Raw genomic sequence first — 7865 nt, 5'->3', positions numbered from 1 at the left:
AAAAGCAAAGGCCCCCCCGCACGCCAGTCACACATAAGCCTTCTCAATTCAGCCCTGCCTACCTATATATTCTGTGAAATACCATCTGCTAGCAAAGATCAGTCTCTTTTTCTTCCTTCAAAGCCTTTCTCAAGATAATCCTGTGGTGTGGTTGCTCTTTTGCAATCTCTATTGAATACAATGCTGGTCTGGAAAAGTCCAGGTTATTGTATGTTATAAATTCTTTCATATATCTTCTCTAACCCTCTCTGCCAGGCAGAATTGTTTATGGTGCCAGGCCATCTTTCTAAGAGCTTCTGTTGGCTTACTTGAGATCCACCTTAGTTCCATAGTTTTCTGATTAATCTTAGATATGACATTCCAGTCAAAGCCCTGTCCAATAATGAGTATTTCCAATTTCTGATTCAATGCAACAAGCATTATTGAGCTTATGCAAATAACCTTTCTACCACAAAATGAAGAATACTCCAAAATATTTTCCAATTCCTGAGGGGTCAGGAAGGAAGAAAAGTTTATGTTTCCATTTAAAGAAAGAAACAAGAAAAACATTTTAACAATTTGCTGAACTTATCAATAACTCAGAAGAAAGTAAAATGCTTAAATTGGGAAAACCTAGCATAGTAAAAAAAATCAGTAATGTTTTACTCAAAAGTCATAAAATTCTATTTCACCAGTTCAGTCTTATGTTCAAACTCAAATTCAAACTTATGTTGAATATGCAGTGTTACTGTGGGCCAATCTTTCCATTTAAATCCTGGAAGGTAACATTCAATTTTATTATTAATATTTCTTGTCCCTAGCATTAAATTGGTCATTTTCTTGGTTGCCTTTTATTCTCTTATTTCTTTATGTGTCTTTAGTTTTCCTGGTTGAGCACTCCTTTCAGAACTGCTTGAAGAGTGGATCTGCTATTGGCAAATTCTTTCAGGTCTTGTTTATCTGAAAATGATTTATCCTTTCTTCCCATATGAAAGATAATCTTGCCCATATGAAAGATAATCTTGCCGCATATAGTATTCTTGGTTGAAATTGTTTTTCACTTAACACTTTGAATATGTTTTCCCATTCTTTCCTTGCTCATATTGTTTCTGATGAGAGGTCAGAGGTTAGCCTGATTGGATAACCTTTATAAGTAACCTGACGTTTCTCTCTTGCCAATTTTAGTATCTTGTCTTTGTAGATTTGGCCAGTCTTGCTATAATGTGCCTTGGAGAAGATCTTGGATTGATTCTATTAGGGGTCCTTTGTACTTCTTGGTTCTGAATCCCCCTACTCTTAAATCCTGAATTCTTATCCCTGTTCTTCTGATTAGGAAATGCAGCCTTAGCGGGGCTGTGGTTTCAGGATCACCTTTGTGAGTTTTCCCTGAAAATTTGCAATATTTTTCTATCACTGTCTCCTTTAACAGGGAAGGCTCTTTAATCTGATGAATTCTCTATATCAGGAGGGTGTACATGAAATGTTGCCTTTGGAATTGCTTTTTTACTTTCTCTTTCAGGTATAGGAGGCATGGAATAGCATTGATCATATGGAATTGGGAGCCATTCAGTTCTGGTTCAAATTCCAGCAGCACTACTTACTGGTTATGTGACACTGGGTGAGTTAATCGCACTTTTCTGAAGCTTATTTCCTTATCTGTCACTCACCTCCTTATCCCCCAAATACTGAGGTGTATTTGGCAAGGTGTATGATTAGAAGACAAGGTGTATGATTAGCACACTCTCCTCTCTAAAAACAAACAAAATAAAAAGTGGCCATGTGATACCCAGAATGGTAGTGGACGAATGCTGGAATGCAGTGGGGATGTGGGGGAGACATTAGGGTGCTGAGACTCAGAATGGACTTCCAAAATAATGAATAGACAGCCCCTACATCTATCCTGTCTCCTCAGTTAGGAGCAGCTTGGAGACAAAGGGACATCTCACTCTAGGGAAGAGGTCAATAGGATGTTTCAGTGGTCCCCAATTATGCCATGATCACTTGAAGTCTTTGATGCAGAATTTTGTGGTTCTCATGGGCCCTGGTCCCAGTATAGGAAGCTGCTGCAGAATCCACATTGCTATATAGATTTGGAAAAAGAGAGCTTTGTTTCTTTTTTACCCTCTCCCATTCACACTGCTTCTGGGCATCTTGAGATCATACCCTCCCAGGCCTGACAAAACACATCTGTTGTGAGCACTCAACCACATACTGCTTGCTGGCAGTGGCCCTGCCCACCTGTGTGTACCACTGAGACAGGCCAGTAGAGCTGCTACCAGTCTCCTTCCAGTGTTGAGAGTGCCCCCAACTTTAGCTTATCAAACAACCTGGCAGTCAGTTATTAACCTTGTTCCACACTTGGAGATGTAAGAATGACTCTGCCTACCTGTAAACCTACCCTGCCTTGAGATGATTTAGGTCCCAGAAGACAGACCAGCTCCTGAATCCTTTGCAGCCTAGACCACTGAGGCACTCACAGACATTGTTAATGTTAAATACAGCTGAAGAAACTGCACAGTGACTACACTATTGTATTCATCCCGAACAAAAGCCAACACACCTTACTGACTGAGATTCTAGGACCCATCTTCGGGAGAAAAACCTTTGACCATGAAAGCTATCCTATAGCATTGGTACAGACAACTGTTGTACCAGATGCACAAATACTAATGTGGGGGCACATGACAATGTAAAAAAGCAAGGCAACATGACACTTCCAAAATAACACAGCAATTCTCTGGCAGAAGACCCCAGAGAAAAGGAAATCTATAAAAGAACTGAAAGGAATTTAAAATAATGATCATGAGGAGACTTAAAGCATGATCATTGGCTATTATCAGACAATATACTGTTTACTGGGCTGATCTTGGGAGTGGGGAGAATGACTCCTATACTTGGTGCTGGCTTAATGGTGTGGTTGGCTGATGATTTGTTCTTCTCCTGTGCTGGGGGCTTTTGTGCAGACAAAGCTGCAGAAAAATTAACCTCATAGGCTGACTTGAAATTGCTTTGGCCACTGACAGATACACTGAGCCGACTGCAAAGGCAGGACCTTGCTGCTTTGTTCACCTGGCTGTGTTGCTATGGAAACCAGAATTCTGCTATCTCTCTGGCTCTCTGGGGTTAGAAAGTGTACACTGGGAGTAGAGAGGTCATGTCAGACTGGGGGTAGGGTGGATAAGAAGGTAAAAACACTGACTCTCAGAGGTGAGGTTAGGATTGGGGTGGGGACATTCTACTTCCTGAGGTGGGGACCGATTCCCATCTCCTAGCTTGGCTCAGAACAGAGCCCCTGGAAACCCTTTTTTTCTGGAGATACTCCCCTTGCCTGGGCCCCAGAGCTGGCTGGAACCAGCAGTGTCTGTGTTCCGTTAGCAGAAATCATCAGTTGCTCAGGCAAAGTAACGTCTGGCAGAATGGGGTCTTGGCTGACTTAAACCCTCAGGTAAGTCCATGTGACAACACCAGAGAGGTTTGTGGGCTGTGAGCTAGTTCTGTCTCAACTTGTGAAGATCTGGACCTCTCTGTACCTAGTTCCCTTACCTTAAAAAATGCAATAAATGATGACAGTGTTATTCCCACTTACTTTACAAGGCTGCTATAAAGATGAGAAGTAATGCTAGTCTATGAAAATACTCTATGAACTCTACTGCCCCAGGCTCAAGAAGCTCGATGAATCTTCACTTACATGCAATAGTGGTTGTTGATGTTGCCTGCCTCTGCTGTAAATACAAGTGCCTAATCTTGAGACCCATGCCGGGCTTGATGCACCCTTTAGCTCTTTCTTTTCCTGTCTCTATTTTCCCAGGCCAACTCTCTTGCTCCCATCTATTAAACTGTCAGCTCTGTCAGAGGTGGGGACCATATCTTGTTAATTTGTTAATTTCTGCATCTTGATTCTCCACATCCTCCTTCTCCACTCTGCCCTTCTGGGACTAGCATAGAACTTGATCTTGGTAGGAATGCAAAAATTATTACACATGTAGTATAAAGAAACCTAACCAACAGTTACTATTGCCTTTACTTTTTTTTTTTTTTTTGGAGAGGTTTTTGCTATAGGGCGCGTGCGCTCGCCAGACAGAGAGAGACATAGAGACAGAAAGCGAGAAATCACCCCCCAGGGGGGATGGCCACGCCACAATCTCTTCTCCTCCATTCTCCTCTCGGGATCTTGGGCACGCACGCACACGCGCCCAGCGTGAGTTTTAAGTCACCGGGTCCGGGATGCGAACTGTGGTCGACTACGTGGGAGTCCAGCGACATAGCCATTATGCTAACTGCTGGTTCCTGCCTTTACTTTTATCTGTTTGTGTTTGGGAGCATTATAAGAAGCAGACCCTGGACAAGAATTTAGAGACAAGTAGTTTATTTAGAAGCTGATCCTGGGAACTACCAGCAGAAGAGTAGGGAAGTGAGATGATAGCATCTTGCAAAATAACATCACAATACTGATATTAATACAATCAAGATACAGAATATACCCATCAACATAAAGATCCATCATAATGTCTTTTTATAATTATTATACATTCACTTCCTACTTATATTTGGCAACCATTAATCTGTACTCCATTTCTTTAATTTTGTCATCTAAATTATATTATCAAATGAAATCATACAATATGTAACCATTTGGGATTGGCTTTTTTCACTCAGTATAACCCTCTGGAGACTCATCCAAGTTGTTATCTGTATCCGTGGTTCATTCCTCTGTATTGCTGAGTAGCTTTCTATGATATGGGATGATCTGAGGTGTGCTTGAGCTGGTATTGAGCCTGTCTCTTGTACTGTTAAAATCTGATTTATTGTAATGTTAAGTTTTAAATTTTCCATTTGGTTCTTCTTTATATCTAATTGATTTTTTGGCTAAGTATGTTTTAAGCATGTTCATAGTTGCTTATTTAGCGTTTTTATGGTGGGTACTTGAAAATTTTTGTCCAATAATTCTAATACTAATACTGCTGTCAACTCATTGCTGGCATCTATTGATTATTGTAAAAATTAATCAGGGTGAAGAGACAAGAATAGAAGAGAATATTTGAAAACTAGGCCTCAGATAAGGACTAATATCCAGAATATATAAAGAACTCAAGCAACTTCCTTGCAAAATAACAAACGATCCAATTAAAAGATATGCAAATGAGCTGAACAAATAACTCTCCAAGGAAGACACATAAATAGCCAAAAAGCATATTAAAAATGCTCAACATCCCTTATCATAAAGGAAATGCAAATCAAAACTGCAATAAAATATCATTTAACCCAAGTCAGAATGGCTATGATTATAAAATAAAGACCAAATGCTGGCGAGGTTATGGTGAAAAATACCCTTCTTCCCTGTTGGTGGGAATGTCAATCAATTCAGCTACTGTGGAAAACAATATAGAGGTTCCTCTAAAATCAAAATCTACAAACAGAACTTCCACATGACCCAGTAATGCTATTCCTGGGTATTTGCCAAGAGAATAGGAAAACACTCAGTTAGAAAGACACTAGCACATCTATATTTATTGTAGCATTATTCACAATTGCTAAGGCATGGAATCAATCTAAATGCTCAAAGCAGATGAGTGGATTGAAAAAAATGTGGCACATATACACTGTGGAATACTATTCAGGCATACAAAACAATGAGACTCTGTCATTTGATACAAAGTGGATGAATATAGAGGATGCTAAGTGAAGCAAGCCAGACTATAAAAGACAGACATTGTATATCTCTGCTCAATATATATCAAATGTCTGCACTTCATGACAGAAACTGAAAGACTGGAAGATAAAAGAGCAGAGATAGCTAATTTAGACACCAGAGACAATATAGGAGGGAGTGGGCAGTGGAAGTGAGAGGGAGGGAAGGATTCAGGAAAAATAAGGAAAAATAAAAAAATGATTTAAAAAAATAAGGTTTATTAAAAAAAAAACAAACAAAAAAAACAAAACCAAACTGGAGAGCACATGTGCTCTATGACAAGAGCGCATGTGCTCTCCAGAAACAGACTGTGAGAGGGAAAGTCAGAAATCACCCCTTCCCCCACCAGGTGGGATGTCCACACTGCAATTCCTCCTCTTTCATTCTCCTCTCAAGATTTTGGGTATGCACACACACATGCTGGGGTGATTTTCAAATCACCTGGTCTAGGGCTTGTAGTGCTATTGACCATGTGGAAGTCCAGTGCCTTAACCACCATACCACTTACTGGCCCCTAGGAAAATAATTTTTAGCCAACACAGGAATGCAAAGTTATCTGTTGAGAATGATATGTATGGTAATACCTCTGACTTGATTGACATGCAATGCATGGATGCTTTGAGAAACCATATTGTGTGCTATAAATATGTACAATGATTAAATAGAAATAAAAATTATAAAAATAGAAACAAGTATACCCTAATCATTTAGGACACCTCAGTTTGGTGGTCTAATTACCAATAATTTAAATTCAAAAATATGTTCTTTATTATTTTTTTAGTGAAATAAAATGTTCTAAGCAATATTAAAAATTAAAAACAAGAAAAAAAATTAGTTTGATAACTTTCTGATTTTTTGTGTGATTTTTTTCATTCAAATTAAAACCAGGACATTTTAGGTATTATGAGTCTTTGGATCTCTATTTTAGCTGGCTTTCTCTGACACCATTCCATCAGAATGAAGGCATACTGCTTTACTAACAGAAGAGGGAGGTTAGAAGTCTAGGTTTCCCACTTAGACTCCATTGGCACCTGAGTTTCTCTCTCACGCTCTTTTTAAAAATCAATGCAAGTAACAAAACCAACCTAAATTTGAAGAGTGAAAAAAATGGATTCTACCTCTTGGAAGTGCTTCAAAGTCACATTGACAAAGAACATGGACACAGGAAAGGAAATTATTGTGGTTCTTGCTTTAATGATTATGGCGATTAGCAGGTAATACTGGAGAGAAGCTACCAAAAGAATGACTTTGGTTTGGGAATAGTTGATCTTAAGTTATTCTGTCAGAGATTTGATAGCAGGACCAGCTTTTCAATAAGGACTCCTTCAGTATATGTCAACAGAACCGTTTATTGATTTATAAGAGAATGTTTATCATTTTTTTGCCCTTTGTAGCTGGTAGGCATGAATCTATCTCACCTACAGGCAGATTTCAATTACTGAAATACAAGTTAAAGAGAAAGGTGTGTGGCTAGAACATGTTTTGTTTCTCACTAAGAATTGTAATCTTACCTGTCAAGACTCTTTTATTGACCCTCCTCTCATATTGATATTAAGGCCTGACTCTACATGAACATTAATAACCAGAGATCAATACTGATCTTACATAGCCCATGACCACTTTTTATTTATAGACAAAAGAGCAGTAAAAACTGTAGACAATCATATGTTGTATTGCCAGATTTCTCTGTGAGATCATCTTACCAGATCTGTGTACAAAGTATTAAAGAGTATGTAACAATAGTTAATAGTAGAATAAATGGGGTCAGTGATTACACCTCATACAGAATATTGGCTTGCAATGGTGAAAAGAATCCATACCTGCAAGAATGATTAAAGTAAAGCAGATTGATATGAGTTCAAGTTTTCTAATTGGATCAGTTTCAAATGACCCTGGAAACAAGGGATACACTATAAGTAATTTTCCAGAGCTTGCAGTTTTAAATAAATGTTGTGAAGGGCTGTTTTGAGGAGACAGAAAGAAGACTGGTAGCGAAATAGCTAAGCACTTGATTTTGTTTCTAAAGAAAAATGTGAGCTACTGCTTTGACTTCCACTTCTGCTTGCATTTAGATCTCACCTTGGGTCTTACTGTGGCCAGTATGAACCCCCTTTATTTTAGTCTTTCCTGGTTTCTAAATGTACCTTTCCTCACTCCCCTATACACAAAAACTTTCAAGAATGTTTTCTTATACTTT

The sequence above is a fragment of the Tupaia chinensis genome, unplaced genomic scaffold, assembly GCF_000334495.1.
Source record: "Tupaia chinensis unplaced genomic scaffold, TupChi_1.0 Scaffold000216_1, whole genome shotgun sequence".
NCBI lineage: Eukaryota > Metazoa > Chordata > Mammalia > Scandentia > Tupaiidae > Tupaia > Tupaia belangeri.
The sequence above is the reverse complement of the archived record's forward strand: the minus strand, read 5'-3'. Positions refer to the sequence as shown.